General features: G+C 38.3%; 1 protein-coding gene across 2 annotated transcripts in view; it reads left to right on the forward strand.

Annotated features, from left to right (window-relative positions):
- The window catches only part of GREM2 (gremlin 2, DAN family BMP antagonist), a 114,719-nt gene that overhangs the window by 28,759 nt on the left and 71,110 nt on the right, over positions 1 to 14,850 (forward strand). The window contains exon 2 of one of the 2 annotated variants that reach the window (XM_062210676.1): positions 13,808 to 13,898. The exons of the other annotated variant lie outside the window; for it this stretch is intronic. The gene's annotated coding sequence lies outside the window, so the exon portion shown is untranslated. The remainder of the gene's footprint in view (positions 1 to 13,807; positions 13,899 to 14,850) is intronic. 2 annotated transcript variants of the gene reach the window in all.

Below are 14,850 nucleotides of genomic sequence, written 5' to 3' on the forward strand. Positions count from 1 at the left end.
AGGGATGGGAGAAGGGAATTTATCAACTGAAATTTATAAAGAGCATACTTGGTCATCAGAGCAAGCTTACAGAAGGCAATTGAAGTCCCTCTAGATGAAGGCAGCACTGCCTCTGAGTAAGGGAGTGGCATCAGGGATATATGGTGTCACCACACACATGGTGACACAGGGAGTTCATCCATTTCTCTTATCTTTATGTTCTTCTTAACTAATGTCTGCATTTTTATGTGATTGGATAATTCGGTTTACTCAGGCTGAACACATTCTCATTTTTCCCCCTTTTCCCTCCATAAGATTAATACTTACTATGTTAGATAAGCAGCATTTTCTGCAATTAAGGATTATTTCCAGAGTGTCATGTTCCAGAAATTGTACTTTAAAATGGTGATTCAGTGTAATTATAGATGACAACTACGTACAGGTAGATACAGGAAATGATCTTTTTAGGATTCACATAGGCAAAGTAAATCTTTTTTTTTTTTTTTTTTTTTTTGACAGGCAGAGTGGACAGTGAGAGACAGAGACAGAGAGAAAGGTCTTCCTTTTGCCGTTGGTTCACCCTCCAATGGCCGCCGCGGTAGCGCGCTGCGGCCGGCACACCGCGCTGATCCAATGGCAGGAGCCAGGTGCTTCTCCTGGTCTCCCATGGGGTGCAGAGCCCAAGGACTTGGGCCATCCTCCACTGCACTCCCTGGCCACAGCAGAGAGCTGGCCTGGAAGAGGGGCAACCGGGGGCAAAGTAAATCTTAAAATCCCATAAAGGTAGAGAGTCATTGCCACAAAAAAAAAAAAAAAAAAAGGTGTTATAAGAAGGAGAAAGGAAGTGCAAGAGATTTTAGTGGAGCAAACCTAAAACAAACAACAAAAAGCAATGGAATTCAGAAACAGTTTCCTAAATGGTAATTTCCTAGATGTTATTTGTCCTTGAGAATCCCAGTTACACACTTAAATTTTAAAAATTAATTAATTTATTTTCATTTTATTTGAAAAGCAGAGTCAGAGAGAGACAGATGACAGATGGACAGATGGGAAGAGATCTTTCATCTGCTCTTTCATGCCCCAAATGCCTACAACAGCAGTGCTGGGCCAGAGTAATGTCAGGAGCCAGAACCTTATCTGGGCCTCCCACTTAGGTGGCAGGAACCCAAGTACTTGAGTCATTACCTGCTGCTGGCCAGGGTGCACATTAGCAGGAAGCTGGATTGGATATGGCATAGCTGGGACTCAAACCAGCACTCCAGTGTGGGATATGGAACACACAAACGGCTTATCTGCTGCACCAAACAGTTGCTCCTATGTATTTAAAAAAAAAAAAAAAAGATTTTCCTACTGGATGAAAAAGTATATAACGTAGTTCTTAACAAAATTATATTCAAAACAGAAAATAGAATTCAATATTTTTAAAAGATTTGTTGGTTTACTTGAGAGGCAGAATCACAGATAGAGAGAAGTAAATACAGAGAGAGAGAGAGAGAGAGAGAGAGAGGTCTTTCATCAGTAGTTCACTCCCCGAATGGTCACAACAGAGCTGGAGCTGGGCCAGGCCAAAGCCAGGAGCTAGGAGCTTCTTCTAGGTCTTCCACGCAGGTGTAGGTGCCCAAGGACTTGGGCCATCTCCTACTGCTTTCTCAGGTCATAGCATAGAGCTGGATTGGAAGTGGAGCAGCCAGGACTTGAACTGGCACCCATATGGGATGCTGGCACTGCAGGTGGTGGTTTTACCTGCTACTCGACGGCGCCAGTCCTGCCATTCTACTTTTCACAGCTGCATCTTCACACTACCACATGTAATGATTTGACCCTAAAGTAGAGATGGAATTACGTGCAAGGTGAGTTAAGGTGTCCTTCATCAGGTACATTGTCTTTTAAGCTTTATGTCACTCTTCCTGTCTTCCCTGCCCCAGAAGTACCCTCTTTTTTTGGCATTACTTGTCCATTGAAATCCTAAACAAACTACAAAGTCCAAATGTTATACCTCTCTTGGTGACCCCATACAAAATTCTTAAAAAGTTCTCCAGCATTTCATCCATTCCAATGGCATTTAAGTTACAGTTACTCATGCAGCTGTCAACACCCTTGCAAATCTTTCAGTTCATAGAGCACAGAACACTGTCTTAAATACATTTACATTCCCATAATCTTTATCACAACAAGGAAAACAAAAATGCTTCCTCTGCTGTTACCACTTACAAAATGCTTTCACTACAAACCTTACGATATCCTCACAACTACCCTGTGAAGTAGGTATAATTATTATTCATTGTCATACATGAAGAATCTGAAAGTAAGACAAGAGAATGTTTTGTATAATATCCTGCTGAGCCTTCTGTCTCAAATCTGCTGCCTCTTCTTTTTATTTAAGATTTATTTATTTTATTTGAAAGAGTTACACAGAGAGAGGTCCTCCATCCTTTGTTCACTCCCCAATTGGCTGCAACGGCTGGAACTGTGCCAATCTGAAGCCAGGAGCCAGGAGCCAGGAGCTTCCTCCAGGTCTCTGACGAGGGTGCAGGGGCCCAAGGACTTGGAACATCCTCCATTGCTTTCCCAGGCCACAGCAGAAAGCTGGATCGGAAGTGGAGCAGCCAATGACTTGAAGCAGCACCCATATGGGATGCCGGAACTGCAGGCAGCGGCTTTACCCTCTATGCCACAGCACCTGCCCCAGGTCTGCTTATTCTAATGCGTACCTGTCCTCAGATATTTATTGAATGAAATGGCTAATTTAAAATATGATTTACTCAGTTTTGAGAACAGCCAAGGATCCTGCTGCGAAGTCAACATTACAACCTTCCTTGGCTTCTCCACAATGTTGAAGACTTCCATAGAGCTCTACTCTTCTCCATCTATAATAGTGGCAGAAAGAAAAGGGATGCCATGTAGAATCTGACAGATGGAGCCTGGGAAACTCATGTTCCCCCTTCCCCAACCTGAAGGCTTAAAGGTGGTGTCCTGACAATGACTGAAAGGGAAGGAGTAAGGATCTTCTATACAAGAAAGTGCCAAATAGCAGATGAATCTCCACCTGAGTGTGGTTCTTTCCTTCCAATTCCAATGCTTTTTATGGAGTGGGATGCATGTTATTTATTATATTCTGAACAATATCACCCCTATAATCAATTGCCTGTATCTTCATAAAAATAATTGTAGTTGGGTATCTCAACTGAGAGCTGTAAACTAGCTGTAAAATGGGGAAAGAAGGAAAGTAAGGGTAAGTGGGAGCAGCCACTTGTTCTTCTGAAACTCTTGCTCCAGCCTATGCTCAGTGTTCTATTGCATAGGAGAAGCTGACATAAAATTCTCAATTTACGTTCATCACCACCATTACCACCACTCCCCAACCCCAGCATCACTCATTATAATGTACTGAAGAATCTCAAGATCGGCTGTTAAAATAAACTCACAGGTTATTATGATGAAGGTGATTAGTAGATCAGAATTTGAGAAATAATGAGATGTCATGGTTCTGTGAGTAGGCACCCATGTAGATGATTTGTGTGGTCATTTCTAACCCTGCTGTTTATCCCCCCAATACTTTCATAGATGATTATCTTATTAACTCCCATAAGCAGTCTTAAACTTTGCCATGCCTTTGGCTGGAACCATAAGAATGCAGGGGATAGCATCTGTTAATAATTCCAATTTTATTTATTTTACCACTAGTGTAATTAAGGTCTCAGAGTTTGGGTGGAGTCAAGTTGGAAAGAAATCAAAACAAAGTAATTAGGGAAAATGATATGCTAATCAGAAATATTGCTCAGAAGGCATCTGGAAGGTTGAAGAGTGGAACAGCAAGTGCTTTTATACCCATTGTTCAGATGAGGAAACTAAAAGAATTGCCTTGCCAAAGGTCATAGAGAAAAGCAGCCGTGATGAAGAGTAAGCCACTCCCACCCCAATGTTCAGCAGTCCTGAGACCACTCCACCTTCAAAAACCTGGTCTTTCAATTAAATGCCACCCACCTGCAAAGCTCATGAAAAGCTCCAAGAGATGATGACTGGATTTTTGGATATTTTTATTTAAATAAGTGGCATATTTAGTTCAATACTTTTAAACATGTAGATTTGCTCCCTTAGATTTAATATGTACTTGATTCGTTTTCAATGCCAATTTCCATAAACATGCTGGATAAAGTTACAAAATATTTTATGCAAAATATATGTGTAGGCAACTATATGTTATGGTTTAAACTTTCCTTTCCTATTACTGTTAACCAGGCAATTCACTAATTTGTGAATTGATCAAAACATATGAAACTTGATATTAAGACTGACATCCCAAACTGTAATTTCTCAAATAAATGTTTTATGAAGCTCTGTTTTTTAAGCTAAGAGCAAAGGGTGGATGGCTGCATAGTGGTTAAATTGTCACTTAGGATCCCAGCATCCCATTTCAGAGCACCAGGATTCAAGTCCTTGCTCCACTCCTGATTCCAGTTTTCTCCTAAAGTGCACCAGAAGAGCAGCAAGTGATGGATCAAGAGTTGGATCCTTGCCACCTACGTTGAAGACACAGATTGAGTTCCTAGTGGGCTTCAACCCGGTCCAGTTCCTGTTGCTACAGGCATTTGAGTAGTTCCCAGTTGATGGGACCTTTTTCTGTGTCTTTCTGACCTTCAAATAATGATAAACAGAAAAGACTGGGTAAGAAACATGCACATAAATAGTACAGTCACCTCCCATCATTACTCATACATGTGCATATATAACCTTCATGTTTTCAAATGTCCAAATGGTAGGGACCAAAACTGAAAAAACAAATGTCCTTAATACTTAAGAGTGGCACAACATGTTTTTGTGTGTCATTGTTGGAGAAAGTTATGTTTATACTAAAGAAAAGGAATCTAAATTAGGAACACACTAAGATTTCCTTTTCTTTTGCCATTTTTTTTCTTGTATGTGACACATGACAAAAGAAACATGTTTTTCATTTTAGGACTTGTCTTTGTTGAAATAAATTGCAACAACATAACTTTTATAGTCGACTCAATTCCACATTAGTTTTCAGGAATGGATCTTCTATTTATTTTGATATTGAGAATGCTAGGAATATTTTAAAAACTCAATTAAAGAAGCGATCTTGGTTTGCAAGACTTTGTAAAGGAAAATATAAAGATTCACTCTAAACCAAAACTTATTTTGGTACCTACTGTAAATAAAAGTAAATAATAATGTGGAAAATTTGTATAAATATTTTAGATATAAGTATTATTGATCTCCTTATTAAATAAATAATGAAATTGAGTAAGGAGTACTATGTAGCAGTTTACTAAGAAGTATGTATTAGAAACAGAATTGAAAAATATTTCTGAGTAGGCATTTTATTGAAGTGGTTAAGTTACCCATGTCCCATAGTGGAGTGCCTGGGTTTTACTCTCAATTCCAGCTCCTTTCTCTAGCTTCTTGCCAGTTCAGATCCTAAGAGGCAGCAGTGATGGCCCAAATTGGCCATCTACCTTGAACACCTGGGTTTTGTTCCTTGGCAGCTGGCTTCAGACTAGCCCAGCCCTGTTCATTGCAAGCACTTAAGGAATGAAGCAGAAGATGGAAGCTCGCTCTCTCTTTTTTTCTCTCTCTCTCTCACCCTCTCTCCCTGTCTCTCTTCCTCTCGATAAATAAAACTTTTCCAAGTAAATTCTTACGTACTGATTCCCACAATATTAATTACTCGAGTTTTCAAAAATAAAACTTGTAAACTAATGTAAAAAGAACTACTAGAACTTAATAAAGCCACTCTCAGAGAGTTTCAATTCAGTGGGTTTGATTATATTCAAATTTGGGTATCTGAATTTTAAAGAGGAAATTTAAAATTTTTTGAAATATTCTCTATCAGGCTCAAACATTTAGGTTTGTTTTTTTTTTTTTACTCCAGACAAAGAGTTAAATTTTAGTTTTCTGCATAATTTTTAGTAAAATTTTTCTCTTTGTCTTCTCCACCCCCATTTTCCACTACAGCACTAACTAGGTCAACCAGGGTTGCTTGGCAGTCTTTGGGATCATGGACTTGTTGTGTGGTTTCATGGTTTCTTTAAAAAAAATTGTAACCAAACCAAAGCAAAGCCATGAATCTCGGGGGTTTGTGGCTTGCCTGAAATCTGAATAGGAAATGTGGACTGGTGATGCTAGTAGCGTGCCAGCTGTTGTAAAAGCATCATGTCACTCCCCAAAAGAAATCATTAGGCTCAATCAAGATGGAAAGGCAGATTCACTTACATGATTAGTAAATGGCTACGTTTGAGGGGAAGGAAGTGGAACAGTGGACAAAGACACAAAGAGAACAGAGACAATTCTGTCACTGGCCGAATTACCTATAAATTTGAATTTCTGGTTAAGATCTGATGCTGACTTGGTATGTTGGCTGACACATGTTATTGAACTCATAGGGTATCTTCATTACTTGTAATCATCAGACAGTTCACTTTTTTATTTTTTTAAATTTTTTTTTATTTTTTTTTTGGACAGGCAGAGTGGACAGTGAGAGAGAGAGACAGAGAGAAAGATCTTCCTTTGCCGTTGGTTCACCCTCCAATGGCAGCCAGGCCGGCACACCACGCTGATTCGAAGGCAGGAGCCAGGTGCTTCTCCTGGTCTCTCGTGGGGTGCAGGGCCCAAGCACTTGGGCCATCCTCCACTGCACTCCCAGGCCACAGCAGAAAGCTGGCCTGGAAGAGGGGCAACCGGGACAGAATCCGGCGCCCCGACTGGGACTAGAACCCGGTGTGCCGGCGCCGCTAGGCGGAGGATTAGCCTGTTGAACCACGGCGCCGGCCAGGACAGTTCACTTTTAAATAAAGTATGTTTGTTTGCCACAGGAGGAAATTGGAAAAAATGTTTGAAAAAGTTACTCCCATAGGACATGCAGCAATTTGATGAATCTTTCTTCTTATTTTGGACATGTATCTTTTCTGCAATTGATAGTGTTCTGTGATTTTGCAGATATGATTTTGCTCTTCCCTCTTTTTTTCCCCCAACACAATACATAACATACAAGCCCTAATGTAGTTCTCTTCTCTCTTTTAAAATTAATTATTTATTTATTTATTATTTGAAAGGCATCTAGAGAAACAGATATGGTAAAAGAGATTTTTCATCCACTAGTTTACTCTCCAAATACCTGCAGCAGTTAGGGCTAGACCAGGCCAAAGACAGGAGCCCAGAACTCAATCCAGATCACCCACATGGTGGCAAGAACCCAAATAGTTGAACAATCACTACTGCTTACCAGGCTGTGCAGTAGCAGGCAGTTGCAATCACAAATGGAGTTGGGATGCAAACCCAGGGACTCCAACATGGGATATAGATATCCCAAGCTGCATCTTAACCAGCGTGCCAAAATGCTCATTCCTGATTAAGTTCTTCATTCTCCTTCTGGGAAAGCTTTTCATATAAAAAATAACCATTCATCTACTCTTGTACTTGGAATATATTAATAATATAAATGCAAAAAAGTATAAGATTTCACCTTTAGGAATTCCCAGTAAGTTACTGAAAACTTGCTATTAAGTAAATTATAGATTCATATTCACCATCACTATGAAATCTCATATTTGTTTCCATGAATGATTTTTAGTGAAAAAAAAATGAAAAATATGAGGCATTCTGAACATTATACATTGGCCAACAGAAAGATTCCACACCCTACAGCAGATCAGGGAAAATTAATCCCACTTTTCTCCATTTTTTGGAGTTGGTGGTAACAGTTTTAGTTAGTCTGAGAGATTTCCAGTACAACACAGCGACTACTCCCAGCCTGCATTACTTTACTTGCCTAATTCTTGAGAACTATTTGGGTTTGCAATTCCCATTTTCAAAACAAAAGGGACAAAACTCATGAATAACTTTTAGCTGTGATAGAGAAAGGTAGAGGGTGGAACTGGTATTTATCCTGAGACTACAAGCTAAGTCAGAGGAGTCAATATTGTTGTATTGTTTTCCAATACAATTAAATAAAGCCAGGAAGAAGACAGTTCAAGGAATACATTATAGAGTTTGATAGCAGGATAATGACAAAATATTACTTTAATTTTGGATTTGTATCTTGGTAGATCTTGTTATATTTTAGGGAACACCTGTTAATGTATCTTGGTGATCAAAGATCAAAAAACCATCCATCCATTTTTACTGTATTCATCCATGTCCTCACCATTACCAGCTTCCCATCAGTTAATCCCAGGGTCATGTCTTCATTGCATTTCTCCATACTTTTATGCAATCATTACTGCCACCTCCTGTCATGTTTCACAGGAACAGCATCCCTTCCTCTAAGACACCTGTGTCTCAGAACTCTTGATTGTATCACATAAATAAATAAACAGAGACTATAAGAAAAGTAGACATGTTGTATAAGAGAAATTTTTTCCTGTCTTTTTAGAATTGAGTCTTCTCCAACAAAGAAATTTAAATACATCTGTCATTTGTGGACCTTCACTCATTCGTAGATTTCTGCTAAACTTTAATTCCTGTCTTGGAATTAAATCCCTAGCTCAGGATTTAGCATCCTCCACCCCTAGCCTGGGAAAGAACAGAGAGGCTTCCTCCAGAGCTGATAGATTCTATAGACATTTGGAAAGCATGAAAGTACAATCCTCAGTGGAAGGCCTTGTAAGACCTGGTGTTGAATCCAGATTTCACCACTTATGTGATCTTAAGTTTTATACTTCATATTGAATATAGAGATTGTAGAAAGCCAAGGTTTGTATAAGGGTAAGGCCAGAATATCTTTGGCATAAGACTTTAGAGGATTCCAATGCCTAATCAAGATAACTAAAGTTTTAATGCAAATTTTTAAAAAATCAAAATTAATGCCAAAAAATTCATAATGACCAACATACCAAAATTTTAAATACCAGTTGAATATCCCTTATCCAAAATGCTTGGGACCAGAAAGGCTTTTGATTTTAGATTTATTTTTTCTGATTTTAGAATATTTGCATTATATATAAAATGATTGTGGGAATGAAGCCTAGTTCTAAACACAAAATTCATTATATTTCATGCAGACTTTTTACATATAGCCTGAAGGTAAATTTTGTACAATTTTTTTTTAGTGCACATATATTTAGACTGCAATCTATTACATGAGGTCAAGTGTGAAATTTTCCACTTGTAGCATGTCAATATATACTAAGTCTGAAGCAAAAGGGAAAAATAGTAAGTAATGTTTACTCTGTCTTTATTTAAAATTTTGATGATTTATTCACCATGGATTTTGTTTTTGCATCGATTTGGTGATTTTTTTTCTTCTTTTCTTACTATTATCTCAATTATTGAATATTTTTATTCCAAGTTAAATTTTGAATTGGAGGCAAATGCCTCACTTTGTGTCATCCTAGTCTCAGCTCTGGTCAGCACAATTCTGCTGGTTTTGCTTGCATATTCCAGTGACTAATTCTAATACAATATTAAAGAGTTTGTTATTCAGGTAAGGAAAGATACTTTACCTGGAAAAAAAAGCTGAAGGTAGTTTCAGCTGCAACATTACAATGATAATGCTTTGTCAGTGAGTTTCTTTGACTATTCTTTACTAGCGAGCAGGTAAGAGAAATGCATAATCCAATGACACTCTCCAGCTAGCCCCTTCAGTCAACTGCTTGCCTGAAATACGTAGGCTTTTCCATCAACGTTTTTGAACTGGAAGTTTACCACCTATCAACTCACTAAAAACAAAGAAATAAAACCCAGGGCATTACCCAGAAGGAACAAAATTATGGGACAGGAGTAGCTCACAATTTCAGAAGAAAAATAGTGTTAACTTCCTATAATCATTAATTCAAAGGTAAAGTCCAGAAGAGGACAAAATGGAATAAATTTTGGCAACATTTGCTCTTTGTTGACCTAAGAACATATCTGTTAGCAGATGAGGAAGACTTTACCTTTTTTAACGTAATTTGAGTTACCAGTGGTTTGTCTAATTTCATAAAATGTGAAAAGATGTAGAAAAGACATTCTATGTCTCATCTGTCAAGTAGTGCCAAGTACTGTAATTATTGTTTCAGAACTATAAATTGAGGGGAACACATCAGTGAAATAAATCGATTTCATGATTAACTGCTGCTTGAAATTCTTTAATAGACTATGTACACTGCAAAGAATTATCTGGCTATACAAAGACAAAGACACACATACACACATCTTTTAAAGTACATTTTTAAAGTGCTGGACTTCCTTTGATTTTAATAAACACATTGAAATATTCCAGCTGTAATTTAAACTAGAAAAGACAAGAGGCAGAGAAGAAGATGCTTATCTATCATTAGTTCGGTGTCAATTACATCTTGGCTCCAAAGGTGCCAAAATCCTCATGGGGCCCTGTGAGTGCAATCGGACTCCGTTCTGGAATTAGCCAATTCCAAGTGGCTGTGCTGACGTAGGTGGCTGGTCCTGGCAGTCAGGCTGTCTCCACAATGAGAGAATTGATGGGGACCCGATACTAGCATTTGGCTTCCTTACTTCTTGCATTCTTAAGTCAGTAATTTCAAATTTCCCCGTTTGAAAACCAGTAAGTGATTGACTGTATCATTTGAGGGGTCACTTAGCACCCTTAAAATGCTTGGCACAGGACAGAAATGAGATGCCAGATAAGTAATTGACTACGCATGTCAGATGAGAAAGTGACCTGAATCTTTCTCCATATATTGGTTGAAATCAGACATTTTTGCCTTGAGCAAATCAGCCAATTCAAACAGTTCTGTTTTTATAGATGATGAAATTTGCCAAAGATCACCCATAGTTTAAATAAACCCAGAATTATGGACTTCCTATTCCAGAGTTCTTTCTATTTTTTGATTCTGCTTGCCTATCAAGAATACTACTTGTCAACAAGATAATAATTTGAAAGTGTTTTTAATGCTGAAATACTGTTTGCTTAAAATCGGTAATATATAGGTGTTTAAACTGGACATACCAGTTCTCTCATGTAGGCAATTTCCAGCCTAAATCACACAATTAATTGTGTGATTAATTGTTTCATGAGAGCCCACAGGGTATGGAGCAGCAATGCAAGACAGTGATGATTTAATATAAAAGAGAATGAGGAATGTAATGTCATATTTTATGAAGGTTATTATATCTGTGTACATATTACTATTAAAGTGTTCACTTAGGTTTTTTAACATGACCTACAAAATACCTGATTACTTGGATCATATTCACATGACATGGTTATTTTTGAAATTATTTTACTGGGAATAATAAATGAAGAAGTGAAATTACAAAATAGATTTGTCCTTATCAAATGAGGACCTTTTTCTAGGGAAACATTTTAAAGATCCCTGGAAGAGAATACTGTTAACTTGCCAGAACATTGTTGCATGTGGATAATAAGTGTACCTTGCACCTTTTATTAAAAGGGGCTTTTTTTTTCTTTGCTAGAATTTTCTCACCTTTCTGAAAATTGATCACAAAACCTCATATCCTAACTAATTAATTTTTAACATACAATAGCATGTATCTAACAACACCACAATTTTTTAAAAATTAGTGTTGGTCTACCAATTTTGTTCTTTTTAAAACCTCTTTTGTTTATTATATGTTGTTTTATTTCCACATAAATTGTAAAATCAATAATTAATATCCACTTAAAGACTGATGGAGTTTTTATGAAAATTGGATTGAATTGGTAGATCCATTGAGAACTGATATCTGAACAATATTGAATATGAACTCATGGGGAGGTATGCCTCTTCATTCATTTAAGCATTCTTCAATATCTCTTAGAACTCTTCTGTGGTCTTCAGTGTACATGTTTATAAATACATTGTCAGTCCTATTCCAAAATGTTAAATATTTTATTGTAATTATTAAGTGATGTTACTTTAACTTTGAGCTCCAAAGTTTTTACTAGTACATAAAAATACAATTGATTTCTAGATATTTGTCTTTTGTCCTGCAATTTCCCTGAACTTTAGTGCCAATTAGTAAGTTTGATCAGATTCTCTAAATTAGAAAATTATGTTGAGAATAAAGACAATGTTGGTTCTTTTAATCTAAATGGCACTCTGGCTTTCTTCTGATGAGTTAATATAGCATGGTATACTGTTTTTCCTCTGAATACTTTACATTTATGTATGTCTTTATATTTAATCATGTCTGCCATACAACAGCATATGATTTTTCATCCATTTTGACAAAATGTTTCTTTTAGTTGGTGGTTTAGACCATTTACATTTAATGTGATTATTGCTATGGTTAGGTTTGAGTCTATCATCTGGTCATTTATTTTGCATTTTTCCATCTCTTTTTGGTTCCTGTTTACTTCTTTTTCTGCCTTCTTTTGGACTGAGAATTTTTTATGAGTCCATTTTATCTTCCATGTTGAATTAATTCTCCTACTCTTGTGTTAGTCTTTGCTTTAGAATTTCTAGCATATTTTTTAAAAATATTGTATTTAAGGCCGGTGCCGCGGCTCACAAGGCTAATCCTCCGCCTTGCGGTGCCGGCACACCGGGTTCTAGTCCCGGTCGGGGCACCAATCCTGTCCCGGTTGTCCCTCTTCCAGGCCAGCTCTCTGCTGTGGCCCGGGAGTGCAGTGGAGGGTAGCCCAAGTGCTTGGGCCCTGCACCCCATGGGAGACCAGGAGAAGCACCTGGCTCCTGCCATCGGATCAGCGCGGTGCGCCGGCCACAGCGCGCCTACCGCGGTGGCCATTGGAGGATGAACCAACGGCAAAAGGAAGACCTTTGTCTCTCTCTCACTGTCCACTCTGCCTGTCAAAAAAAAAATATTGTATTTATTTATTTGAGAGGTAGAGTTACAGACAGTGAGAGGGAGAGACAGAGAGAAAGGTCTTCCATCCATTGGTTCACTCCCGAAATGGCCGCAATGATCCAAAGCCAGGACCCAGGATCTTCTTCTGGGTCTCGCATGTGCGTGCAGGGGCCCAAGTGTTTGGGCATCTTCTACTGCTTTCCCAGGCCGTAGAAGAGAACTGGATAAGAAGAGGAGCAGCCGGGACTCGAACTAACGCCCATATGGGATGATGGCCCTGCAGTCAGAGGATTAACCTACTCCACCACAGCACTGACCCCTCTAGTACATTTTAAAATGTATCACAGTCCATCTTCAAGTGATAATGGGCAACTTTATGTATGGTGTAAGATTTTTAAAATACGAGGGTACTTCAAAATAGTTTGTGGTAAAATGAAATTAAAGTATAATTTTATCTTTGTGAAAAAGTAATTTTAAATTTGTGCATAGTATTTTCATAATATGAAATTTCCATGCACTTTTTGATGACTTGGCATACTTTTGAAGACAGAGTGCACTTTTACTTCGTTCCTCTGGCCTTTATGCTAGAGTTGTTAGGTATTGTATTCATATATATATTATAAATCCTAAAATGCATTATTTCTATTTAAATAGTTACCTTTTAAAGGGAGTCAAATAGTTTAAGAATCCTTGCTACTAACTCATTGACTTACCATTCCTGGTGCTGTGTGTCTCCTTGCATAAGTATCTCTCTCATGTCATTTCTCTCTGCTGCAAGGACTTCCTTTAACATTCCTCACAGCGTGCTCACTCTTTGAAAGATTGTTTTGCCGAGTTCTGTGGTTTGGATATGCTTTCAGTGTGTCCCCCAAAGGTTCGCGTGCTGGAAGCCCAGTTCTCCAGGGTTGCCACATAGCAGAACCATTGAGAGGTGGAGCCTAGAAGAAGGCACTGAGGTCATTTGAGGCACCCCCCTCTCAGAAGGGATGAAAACAGTTCTTTTGGGAGCCTGGTTACTTCCTGTGAGAGTGAGTTGTTATAAAATTTGCAAGTCTGGTCCCTGAGTCTGTGGCTTCTGGAGTCCCCGTGTGATGTTTTCCAGACACACCTCTGCCGTTGTGGTGTCTTCTAGCTTGCGGCCCTCAGAGCTGAACAGGTAAAGCCACCTGATCCTGGGCTCTCAGCCTCCAAAGGTATGGTCTAATACATTTCTTTTTATGTACAAAGTCCTGAGCTTCAAGTATTTTGTTATAGCAACAGAAAATGGATTGGCTGATACACTGAGTACAGAATTCTAGGTTCACAACATTCATTTCCTTCAATACTTTGAAGATGTCGCTCTACTATCTCCTCGCCTGTATTTTTTCCAAAGAGATATCTGATTTCATCCTTATCTTTGTTTCTCTGTACATAATGCATTTTAAATCTTGTTTCTCTCATAGGTTTTTCTTTATTACTCATTTTGAACAATTCCATCATTATGCTCCTTGATATAATTTTCTTTATGCTTCTTATGCTTGAGCTTCAGGGAGATTTTTGGACCTGTTGGTTTACAGTTTGCATGAAATTTGGGAAACTTATGCTAATATTTTTTCAAATATTTTTCTTCCCATCCCTCTGTTGGTTATTCCAGTTGTGCATATATTAGTCCAACTGAACTTATTACAAGTTCACGAGTGTTCTTTTGCTTTTTTGTTGTTGTTGTTAAGATTTACTTAATTTATTTGAAAGGTAGAGTGACAGAGGGAAGGAGAGACAGAGAGAGATCTATCCACTGGTTCACTCCCCAGTTGACTGTAGCATCTGGAGCTAGGCCAGTCTGAAGGCAGGAGCCCTGCACTCCATCTCAGTCCCTCACATGGTGGCAGCGGCCTTAGTGCTTAGGCCATCTTCTGCTGCTCTCCCAGGCACATTAGCAAAAAGTTGGATCAGAAGTGGGCAGCTGGGATTTGAACCAGGGCTCTGCTGCGCCTTGATGCTGGTCCTTTTTTTTTCTAATAACTTACCATTTTCATTTTGTTTTTGAGATAGCTTTTTTATTATTTCTCATGCTAGTGTGGTATTAATGCAAAGAAAACAGATTCATTGTAGTTCATAGATACAACTCTAAGAATATAATGACATTCCTTTCCTCCTTTCCTTCCT

This window comes from Lepus europaeus, chromosome 14, assembly GCF_033115175.1.
Source record: "Lepus europaeus isolate LE1 chromosome 14, mLepTim1.pri, whole genome shotgun sequence".
Lineage (NCBI taxonomy): Eukaryota > Metazoa > Chordata > Mammalia > Lagomorpha > Leporidae > Lepus > Lepus europaeus.